The following is a 12,500-nucleotide window of genomic DNA, read 5'->3' as shown; positions in this document are numbered from 1 at the left end:
ACCCAGGTATAGCAGGAATGTCAGGGAGTAAAGTGACAACATCTCTAAATACACTATAAATAGTTTTTTTCTACATGTAACATGTGTAGGATTATTCGAATATCTAACTCTACCTGAAGTGTGTTTTATAAATAAAGCTACAATATAAATTTGTTGTCCAATAAAAACTTCATGAAGGTCATCTCTGCATTTCAGACAGAACTCCATTCAATCTCAAGACTTTTTTTTTACTGAAGCTAAAAAATTGTCCATGGTGTTTCAGTAGTAATTTAACACAGTCACTGGGTTTGTTCTGAAAACTAGCTAGAAATGATGCTAGCATGACCATGATAAAATAATTATATTTACACAGATCAAGCATAACATTATGAGCACTGAGAGATGAAGTGAATAACACTGATTATCTCCTCATCATGGCACCTGTTAGTGGGTGGGATATATTAGGCAGCAAGTGAACATTTTGCCCTCAAAGTTGATGTGTTAGAAGCAGGAAAAATGGGCAAGCGTAAGGATTTGAGGAGGGCAAAATTGTGATGGCTAGACGACTGGATCAGAGCATCTCCAAAACTGCAGCTCTTGTGGGGTGTTCCCGGTCTGCAGTGGTCAGTGTCTATCAAAAGTGGTCCAAGGAAGGAACAATGGTGAACTGGCAACAGGGTCATGGGTCAAGGGTCATTGATGCACGTGGGGAGAGAAGGCTTGCCCGTGTGATCTGATCCAACAGACAAGCTACTGTTGCTCAAATTGCTGCAGAAGTTAATGCTGGTTCTGATAGAAAGAAATACACAGTGCATGACGGATCAGGGCTGTTTTGGCAGCAAAAGGGGGACCAACACAATATCAGGCAGGTGGTCATAATGCTATGCCTGATTGGTGTATATATTACGTATTATTAATGTTTGTTCACTTTAAGCTTATTTAGAGTTATCTTTATACACTCTATTCTTATTATTATTATTATACCATTTATATAGTTAATATTTTCCAAATGAAAGCTTCTGTGTGTGTTCACTACACAACACTACACTACACTACACTACTACAGCTATGTGACTGATCTCATCTTTAAGTATTAAGTTTTGTAACTCACGGAGAATTACAGCTGGATTGTAGCTGAATTATTAGATCATAAATTGGCTTAAATCTCTAGCATGTCATCAGTAACAAAAATGGAGAAAATGTTAACTACAATATGTTTCTGTTTTCTGGTTGAAATTGAAACTTTAGGATAATCATTTCAAAAAGTTTTTACTGTGTGGGAAACTTTAATAGTTCTGAGCATTATATTATATTTCAAACAGTTCTCTTATATTGTTTAGAAATATTTATTATATCTGACTGCAACAACTAGAGAGAGAGAGAGAGAGAGATGTGGGGGGGGGGAGAGAGAGAGAGAGAGAGAGAGAATGAAGGCTTGTGAATGATGGCTCATGGCTCATCAGCCTCATTATTCAACCATGTTGTGTGTTTGTGTGTTTTTGTCATCATCGTAGCTCATTTCCCAGCACACACACACACACACACACACCTACGTACCTGAATCTGACACCCCCCCAGGTGTGTGTGTGTGTGTGTTACCTTGGCGTCTGTGAAAATGCACTGGTGCATCACTTCACACTTTTTCATTACAACTGTACAAATATAGTGCACACACACACACACACACACACACCTTGCTTTGTAATCATCTTTCTTTTTACTCTTCTCCATCTATATCACTCTTCTTATGCCTATCTTTTTTTATTACTTGTGAATTTGGATTCGTTCCCCACACACACACACACACACTAAAGTAATCAATCCTGCATTCTGAAGTAAGCAGTCCTCTTGGGGTTCATACCACAGGAGTGACTGTAACTTTCTTTGTCCTGGTGCCTTACACACACACATACACACACACACACACACACACACCTCCCCAGGTAATGAGAATACCTGTCACTCAGCGTCTGACTGGACGAGAGATAAAGCAGTCGGGGGTCATGTGACTTCCTGCTGCTGCTTCAGTAATGACATCAATTAAGAACAGATCCGGCCTGGAGGATACCTGATACGCACACACACACAGACACACACACACACACTATAAATTGCTATAGTTGTGTGTTTCTTTGACTATTCTGTGAGACAGATCTTCAGGTTTGAACTGATTTTATTTATTTATTTATATCTATCTTCATGTACACATGTCCTATTTTATTTTAATTGTAGTTTATTCTTTTCTTCCACTTTATCTCATTAGCTGCATTGTGAGAATTCAATCGATGTTAAATTCTTTCTGAAAGTCTGGAGATTCTGTCAGTACTTTAGGATCTCTACACACCACAACACTGTTTATCTTCTGGATCTAACTTGTCCTCATGACCTGGAGAAAAAAATGATGATGAGTCAGTAGGCTTTAGGCTTCCTTCTGCAGAACCCATATCGGTTCTATACAGTGTTTCTGCATTAGAAAGTTTTCACCCAAAATTGTGATCCTGACTGAATCCCGACGATCCCGCGCCTCTGAGATTGGGAGTTTCCCGTGCTCTCAGTCAGAGTTCAGTAAATCCAGTCCTGGAGCTGGAGTCCAGCAGAGTTGGTTAATTTCCTGCTCAGACACCTGAATGAATGCCCCAGGTAACGTGTAGGTGTGTTTGATTGAACTATGCTCTGAACACGGCTTTAGGCGCTAAAAGGAACAAAGACACAAAAGGCCGAAGTTTTCAGAACAAAGGAAACTAAACTGTTTGTGTCCTTGTTACTCCTTTCTACCTACAGCAGCATGAACAGTGTGTGTACCTTTAAAACTACTCTGAAAGATAATTACAGTCCAGTCCAGCTCCTCATCTTTTGTAAAGGTCACTATATCCACATGAGGCCTTGTGGACGTGATGGTTAGCATGTTTTCCTCACGCCTGCAGGGTAGATGGATGAACTACATCCACATTTCTAGTGAAAGACACAGATAAAGGTATAAAGAGCTTTAAAGGTTGATAGTAAAGCTCCAGTGTACAGGATGTATGTGTGACCTGTGTTCACACACCTGTTTCTGGACCTTTACCTGTCTGACTCCGGGGCTCGGGGGTCATGAGTGCATGTGTTTCTACCTTGAAATGTACACTGAAGTCATTTAAAACATGCAGATGTTTGGACTGACACTGATTAACATCCTATAGTTTGACACCCAGCGACAATCACACACACACACACACACACACACACACACCTGATCATCGCACCAACACCACTGCCTGAAATGAAATGAAACAGCCTTTATTTGTCACATATACATTACAGCACAGTGAAATTCTTTCTTCGCATATCCCATCCTTGGAGGTTGGGGTCAGAGCGCAGGGTCAGCCATGATATGGCGCCCCTGGAGCAGAGAGGGTTAAGGGCCTTGCTCAAGGGCCCAACATGCCAAAGGGCACATTATTGAAAGTGCAAGCTGCTACAGACGTCTGGACATTTTCCACTGGTCCTGAAACGATTAGAGGACAATCTCATAACATAAACATGCACACAACATGCAGTATTAGTGAGGTCAAAGGTCATGAAGCGTCCAATTAAACCAAATCACATCACAGTATGAATGTTAATGTGAGTAAAGTCCTTCAATTCCTTTCATGACGAACTGCTCTCTGAGACAAACAGCTCTTCATGCCTTCTATAGATAAATAACAGTCGTTCTGCTGTAGGGTTCTCTCAGAGGAACCGCTGAAGTTCTGAAGGAGACATGTTTGTGAAGAAGGGGTCTAAAATTTCCAAACTTAGCAGTAAAATGTTGCACTGTTTTTATTTTTCTTCTCCCTTGACCACTGTATTCAGTGAAATTCAGCAGCTTTGAAAAAGGTTTTAACAAAAATCCTCGTTTCCTGATGTTCCTGCCCATTTATGAGACATCATGATACACGTACACATTATATATCCTTTATAAACCCTTTATTAATCCTTTATAAAGCTCCCTCTAACCGTTTTCCGGTGTTAACAATAAATACAAAGAAAATCAAACAAACCTTTTTGCACAAGATTCTCTTGGGGGAGTTTTTTTCATTCAGTATGCAGATGTATTATACGTTTAATTATACAAAGACGTATGTGCAGAAATATATAAATTAGAACAGTTCCAATATTTACAAACTGCTTACAATTCTATTACTGAGGGTTAATTGTGATCTTCTCTCATGCTTTAGATTCTAGATGTTTCACCAAAGAGACATGGTTCTCCTCTCTCAGGGTAAACTCCAGTTGGTCAGCAGCAGAACCTTCTTCAGGAACTCAATAAGTCCAGTGTGTTTTCGCTGTGAGTCGCGGCTCAACAGCCGGCTCTTCTTTCCACACCTGGAAGTGTTTTTCCTCACGCTTGAATATTTTAAACTTCCGACTCTACAGTTGAGCTCCAGTTGAGTCTGGATCTGAAAACCTAATCACAGTCGCTGTGTGTCTGAGACTTCCACTCACTCAGTTCCACTTTTTCTACCTCGTCAGTACAAAGGCTTCTGTGTTCCTGTTCAAGCTATGTTTCTAATTTACTACAATAACCAGCAAAGAGGCAAAAAAAAAAGAGCAAAAACAATGAAAACCTCAGAAACGATTGTAAAGGTTCAGTTTCTGTTATCACTGTGTTATTCACTTCCCCAAACACACAGACCTGTGAAACTTCATCACTCTGAACTAAACCCATTTTACACCAAGTCTCAGTGCACTAACTGTTACACAGCAAACCTGCAGGAAATGATGGAGCATCTGGGCAGAATTCCTTTTTTTAGGAATTTATTTCTCCTGCCTTCTGTTTCCCGAAACCCTGAAGTTAAATATAAGAACGTTAAAGTCTGAGGTGAAAACAAGAAAACTACAGATAACAGAATCAAATAAACACAAATAATAATGAGCATGTTGTGATTTTATTTATCAATCTGCATGTGTGTGTGTGTGTGTGTGTGTGTGTGTGTGTGTGTGTGTGTGTGTGAACTTTCCAAAAGCGGAAAAGGCTCTCTTTCCTCCCTTTCCTCTTCTTGTTTTTAATCATATATTCTCTCTCTCTCTCTCTCTCTCTCTCTCTCTCTCTCTCTCACTCTCTCTCTCTCGCCCTCTCTGTCCATTGGTAAAAGGGTATTGTGTGTGTGTGTGTGTGTGTGTGTATTTGACTGCAACTTTAGAACTCATAAATTGCACTAAGGACAGGAGCATTCATTAATCTCCTTTGAAGCTCTTTGTGTGTGTGTGTGTGTGTCCGTCTGGTATGAGACCACCTTCCCCTCCCCCACAGGTGGCACTTAAACACAAAGCATGCTGGGTAATTCCATACAGGTGTGCTCTGCTAAAACACTAGCAGTCTGATTAAAAGCAGACCCCCCCCCCTCTCTCTCTGTGTGTGTGTGTGTGTGCAGGAATTCAGATTAGTCAGTGTGTAACTTTGTAAAGATGTCTGTCCATCTAGTGTCAAAATTGTTTAAATTCATAGTTTGTGAAAAAGAGGGTGTGTGCACATGTGTGTGTGTGTGTGTGTGTGTCTGTGTGTGTGTGTGTGTGTGTATGTAAGATGAGATGGTAACAGAAAGAATTTAAGCTGCATTAACATGTGTTTTTCTTTACTGTAAATCAGCTTGAAATATGACATTTTGTGTCTGTGTGTTTGTGTGTCTGTGTGTGTGCATGCACATGTCTGTGTGTGTGTGTGTGTGTGTGCATATTCACTGAAAAACATCCATATTTGAAGTTGTCATGAGTTCAGTTTATAGTTTTATTTATTTCTGTTTCTGGCTAAATATTTGAGATAGCATCTGTGTGTGTGTGTGTGTGTGAGCAGCTGGATGTGGGAGTGTCCTTCATCTGTAATGATGAGTGTGATATTAAAATGTAATTGTATCTCACAATGTGAATACAGAGAGAAACACAAACATATGCACACATACATATATACATACACACATACACACATACACACATACACACATACACACACACACACACACACACATGCACACACACACACACACACACACACACACACACATAGGAAGGGTGTAAACTTGACCATAAGCCCAGACAATATCAATCAAGAATACAGTAACACATTGTGTGTGTGTGTGTGTGTGTGTGTCCGAGGTTAAAAACTCCAGTAGGTAAATTCTATGAATGAGAATAACTGAAACTCACAAACCCCTCAAACCCACACACTCAATCTACATTCTTTACCACACACACACACACATACACACACCACCTAAAACATTAAGTCTGTGTGTCCCAAGACTGCGATCTAAGGCAGAATCTGAAGCCAAACTAAACACACACACACACACACACAATGAAACATTCACCGCTGCATCGAGAGGACCATAACCTCACTAGGTGACTGAAGGAACACAAATGTGTGTGTGTGTGTGTGTGTGTGTTCAGTTTTGGCATGGTACACGCTGTAACCAGGGAAATTCCAGTTATAGAGCTTATCTACTGTTTATACTGGGCCTCTGTATGTGTGTGTGTGTACTGTGTGTGTGTGTGTGTGTGTCATTAAATATCATTAAATATTTAGGTTGTTAAATCATTCATTAGTAGTGTCTTATATGATAGATAAGGGATAACACAGGGAGAGACAGACAGACAGAGAGTGAGGCAGAGAGTGAGACAGGTCTGTATCCGACTGACATGAAAAATTATAATTACTTCCAGAACTCATATAAACACACACACACACACACTCTCTCTCTCTCTCTCTCTCTCCTTCTCTCACTCTCTCTCTCACACACACTCTCTCCCTCTCTCTTTCTTTCCCTCTCTCTCTTTCTCTCTCTCTCTCTCACACACACACACACAATTTTTACAGATGGAGTGTGTGATAGAGGTGTATTATTTTAAAAGTTTACTTTTAAGTTGCAAAGTTACTGAGGCTAGAGGCACTGATATTAGAGACACTGACTTTAGAGGCACTGATGTTAGAGGCACTGACTTTAGAGACACTGACTTTAGAGACACTGGCTTTAGAGGCACTGGCTTTAGAGGCCCTGGCTTCAGATACACTGACTTTAGAGGCACTGATGTTAGAGGCACTGGCTTTAGAGGCACTGACTTTAGAAACAATGACTTTAGAGACACTGGCTTTAGAGACAATGACTTTAGAGGCACTGATGTTATAGGCATTGACTTCAGACACTGACTTTAGAGGCGCTGGCTTTAGAGACAGACTTTAGAGGCACTGATATTAGAGACACTGATGTTAGAGGCACTGGCTTTAGAGGCACTGGCTTTAGAGACACAGACTTTAGAGGCACTGATATTAGAGACACTGACTTTAGAGGCACTGATGTTAGAGGCACTGGCTTTAGAGGCACTGACTTTAGAAACAATGACTTTAGAGACACTGGCTTTAGAGACACTGACTTTAGAGGCACTGACGTTATAGGCAATGACTTTAGACACTGACTTTAGAGACATTGGCTTTAGAGACACTGACTTTAGAGGCACTGACTTTAGAGACACTGACTTTAGAGGCACTGACTTTAGAGCCACTGATGATACAGTTACAGTGTTACTGAGGTTAAGGTTAGAGATGGAGATACAGTATTATAGTATATTATTTACACACATCACATCTAATCCCTTCTCTTCTAGTTCAGTATTACTGCATAGAGGGTGAAGGTCAAAAACAACATAGTCAATAGGAGACCTTAAAAAACAACCTATGTATATATGTGTGTGTGTGTGTGAGAGAGAGAGAAAAAGAGAGAGAGAGAGAGAGAGAGAGAGTGAGAGAGAGAGAGAGAGAGAGACTGTTCATTTATGTATGCATGTGTAAGTAACGCCCCATTAGCATGTTTAACCAGCAGACTTTATTAAGCAATTCTGTGTGTGTGTGTGTGTGTGTGTTATAGCTGAATTTTGTCCAAAAATTTAAAAAGCCTCATTTGTTTTTCCAGAAATCCTGTGAGCAATAAAATAATGAGCCACATATGTGTGTGTGTGTGTGTGTGTGTGTGCATATGACAATAGTTTATAGGCTGCATTTAGCTGTTTGAAGTGCTGAAGATGCCCAGCCAAACATACACACACACACCACAAGGCTGACACACACACTGTGACAATCACACACACGCACACACACACACACACACACACACACACACACACAGAATACAAATCAAAATATGAACAGTGATGTGTGTGTGTGTGTGTGTGTGTGTAGCCACAGTTACTCCACCCTATCACCATTCCCTTTCTTCTGTAAACAAACATAAGCACAAAATGACAGATTTAAACAAAAGCACACAGATATAGAGATGGAGAGAGAGAGTGCGAGAGAGAGAGGGCAAAAAGATGAAGAAAGGAAAAAGAGAATAAAGGATAAAGGTCATGGAAAGAATCTTTATATGAAAAGAGTAAAGAACCGACTGGGAGGATCACAGAGTCACTAATTAAACTCCAGTCGTTTGTTCATATGTGTGTGTGTGTGTGTGTGTGTGTGTGTGTGGGAAAAAGACCACAAAAATGCCAGTGAATGTGAATTTACTTTCTCTCTCTCTCTCGCTCTCTCTCTCTCTCTTTCTATCTACCTCTCTCTCACTTTCTTTCTGTCTCTTTCTTTCTGTCTGCCTGTCTCTCTCTTTCTATCTCTCTCTCTCTCTCTCTGTCTGTCTGTCTGTCTGTCTCACTCTCTTTGTCTCTCTCTCTCTCTCTGTCTGTCTGCCTCTCTCTCTGTCTGTCTCTCTTTCTGTCTCTCTTGCAGTAGTATCATAAGGACTAAGGTATAGCAGTAAAGCGGTCATTTCCTGTGTCTCTGGGGTTTGTCCATCATCTAGTCATTCTGCCCGGGGTTCAGTCAGGGTTCTGGATGTGTGTGTTCAGTAATGTTGGTAATTATAATGGATTCATGAGATTAGTGATCTGTGTGTAAATCACAGTAATAGTCGTATAGTAATAGTTATTGTAGGGGGCGTGGTCTGGCTTGAGGTCATTAATCGGTCACATGACCATGAGGTGCCGTGTGATCCTATGCAGCGAGCTCAGTCACTTCCCTAAAGCCCCGGAAGTGTCTCTTCTCTGGTGCGCTTTTTCACTTCGTCTATGTATAATTGTTCTACATTTTAAACTTTTTGTAGATGAAAAGAGGGAAAAGAAATGAGCGAGTGCTTCCTGGATCGTCTTCATACTAAAGAAAACAAAACGTCTCACAGGATTTTTAACTCAATCTTTCCCACATGACAGTTCAGACAGAATAAATATCAGCTGGAATTATTTCTGCTGCTCAGTTTCTAGAAGAAAATACCAAGTAATATTTCCAGATTCTGATTAAAATCCCAGAGACACTCCTGGAATCATTACATCACACACTTCCATATGGAGAACTAATCCCATGTGAATAGGGTTAAGGGATTTTCCTCCTTTTCCTTTTGAAATTAAAAATTAGAAGTCACTAAAAAAAAATGGGTTATGGGTGGGGCAGTGAAGGGTGGAGCTGAAGGTAGAGATGTGGGTGGGGTTTGAGGGTGGAGCTGTGGTTGGGGCTGAGGGTGGAGCTGAGGGTAGAGCTGTGGTTGGGACCAAGGCTGAGGGTGGGGCTGTGGGTGGAGCTGAGGGTGGAGCTGTGGGTGGAGCTGTGGTTGGGGCTGTGAGTAGAGCTGTGGTTGGGGCTGGGTTTGGGGCTGGGGGTGTAGCTGAGGGTGGGATTAGTACATTTTGTGTGATTTCATCAATTGCTTGAAAATTCCTTTTTATTAAATGCATGAGGCTAATATTACAATCCTTACTCTCTCTCTCTCTCTCTCTCTCTCTCTCTCCATCATTCCCACAGGAGTGCAGAGTAAAAAAACAGAATACAATGTGTTGAGGAAAAGTGTGTTAGTGTGTGATTATTACATATTACAAAATGCACACACACACACAGACACACACTTTTTTACCAACCTCTGTCATATGCCCTGACACAGTGAGAAAAAGAACTGTAACCGAAGAATTTGTTTACATGAAGGAATGAAGCCTGAGTTAAGTGTGTGTGTGTGTGTGTGCGTGTGTGTATGTGTGTGTGTGTGTGAACAGGAGTGTGCAGGGTTTCCTGCCTCCTGTATGACTGTTCAACGGGAAACAGAAGGACAATGGAGAGTGTGCACAAGTGTGGGTGCATTCTTCTGTGTGTGTGTGTGTGTGTTTATACTGCTAGTCTATAAAAGATCTCTGCTTACAATTTGGAAAAGAAAGCTGAACCACATAAGAGCCTTTCAGTAAATACAGACCATCAGAAAAATGTGTGTGTGTTTTATTTGTGTGTGTGTGTGTGTTATTTCTTTGTGTGTTTTATTTCTGTGTGTGTTATTTCTTTGTGTGTGTGTGTGTGTGTGTGTTATTTCTTTGTGTGTGTTTTATTTCTCTGTGTGTGTGTGTGTGATTTATGGGTTTCTCCAAACCCATGATAAATGGAAGAGAGCTTGTTCATCGTTTCCCTTTTATTCCTCTTTTCCTACTGTTCACCTTTAACTCCATCACTACCAGAGAGGTCACAACCTTTCAGGCATCACAGAAACCGGGACATCACTTCCTGTAATCCATGTCCTGCACACACACACACACACACACACACACACACATACACACCTCCTGCACTTCACTCGGTAAAAGGTCAGGATTAAATTCTTAGCCAGTGTAACAATGACAGCAGAAGAGAGATGAGCGTTATCTGTCTCATTCTCCTACACACACACACACACACACGCACACAATCTTAAATGAGTTCATCCCCAGTGTTGAAGGATGAACTCCAAACATTCTCTCCCCCTCCATTTACCCTCCTATGTCTGTCCCTCTGCTGTCTGTCTCTTGTCTCTTTCTTTTTCTCTCTCTTCTCTTTTCTGTCTTTTATTGCTTTCTTTCCCTCTCTGTCTATCTCAGTCTGTCTCTCATTCTGTCTGAGTGGTGAGACAGGCGTGTTTTCATTGTGTGTGATTAGATATTTTATTTCTCTAATTGTTGTGTCACTCTGTGTCTCTCACTGTCTCACTGACTGTCTCTCTCTCTCTCTCTCTCTTGCTGTCTTGCTGTATCTCTCTGTACACTTTTCACTGATGCATGATATAGGCCATGATCATTTATAGAATGTTGTCTCTACCAGGAACTAGTTACATACTGAACTAGGACTATGAACTGGACCTCAGGAGAGAGAGAAAGAGAGAGAGAGAGAGAGAGAGAGAGAGAGTGTGTGTGTGTGTGTGTGTGTGTGTGTGAGAGATAAGGCCTAAGTGCTTGGAGCCCTTTAATCCAAACACTCCTCCCTCGTTCCTCTCCTCTATATCTACGCTGTTTGCCCCTCTGTCATTCAACTCAGACACACTCCACCTGCCAACCTGTCTCACTGACCCTGTCTCACTGAGCCTGTCTCACTGACCCTGTCTCACTGAGCCTGTCTCACTGACCCTGTCTCACTGAGCCTGTCTCACTGAGCCTGTCTCACTGAGCCTGTCTCACTGAGCCTGTGTCACTGACTGAAAAGTATGTACACCATCATTTCTGTTAACACAAACTCTCTCTCTGTGTATGTGTACAGGAATCTCTGTGCACAAAGCAGCTCCATGAAGACATAGATAGATAGATAGATAGATAGATAGATAGATAGATAGATAGATAGATAGATAGATAGATAGATAGATAGATAGATAGATAGATAGATAGATAGATAGATAGATAGATACAACTTTATTGGCATTGCAAAGTACAGGTACAAATAGTAGAAATTGTGCAAATGTAGTAGAAAAGTGCAGATAAATATGTACATCAATAAATAAGGCTGTGTCAGCATGTGCATGGAGAAGTGTGTGTAAGTTGTATTTACAGCAGATAAAATGTAAAGTGTAATTATATATTGTGCAAAAATGTGTGCATTATATTATTATTATAATGTACATTATAATTATGTTACACAGAGAATATATTACAATTATATTATAACAGAATATACAGGGTGGAGCAGAACTGCAAGGTGGTAAGTGTAGTAAGACATGAGTCCTAGCAGTGTAGTGTAGAGTTCAGAAGATTTATGATTGAAGGAAAAAAACTGGCCCTGAACCTGCTAGTTCTGGTGCGGATGGACCTGTATCTCCTCCTGGATGGAAGGAGGTTGAACACTTTATGACTCGGGTGGGAGGAGTCCTTGATGATTTTGTGTGCTCTGTGCAGACATCTACTGTGGTGAAGAGACTTGATGGCAGGTAGTTGGGTGCCGATGACGCGTTGGGCAGTTTTCACAACCCTTTGCAGTGATTTCTTTCCACACACTGTGATGGAGTTTATCAAGATGCTCTCAATAAAGCAGCAGTAAAAGTTCAGGATCTTGGGGGATAGGTGAACTTTTTTTAGTCGACTCAGGAAGTAAAGACGCTGTTGCACCTTCCGAACCAGAGTTGAGGTTTTCAGATGCCAGGACAGATCCTCAGATGCCAGGACAGATCCTCAGACATGTGGACACCCAGGAACTTAAAGCTGGAGACACGCTCTACTTCAGACCCGTTGATGTAGATAGGGGAGTGTCTGCT

This window comes from Hemibagrus wyckioides, linkage group LG15, assembly GCF_019097595.1.
Source record: "Hemibagrus wyckioides isolate EC202008001 linkage group LG15, SWU_Hwy_1.0, whole genome shotgun sequence".
Taxonomy (NCBI): domain Eukaryota; kingdom Metazoa; phylum Chordata; class Actinopteri; order Siluriformes; family Bagridae; genus Hemibagrus; species Hemibagrus wyckioides.
The sequence above is the reverse complement of the archived record's forward strand: the minus strand, read 5'-3'. Positions refer to the sequence as shown.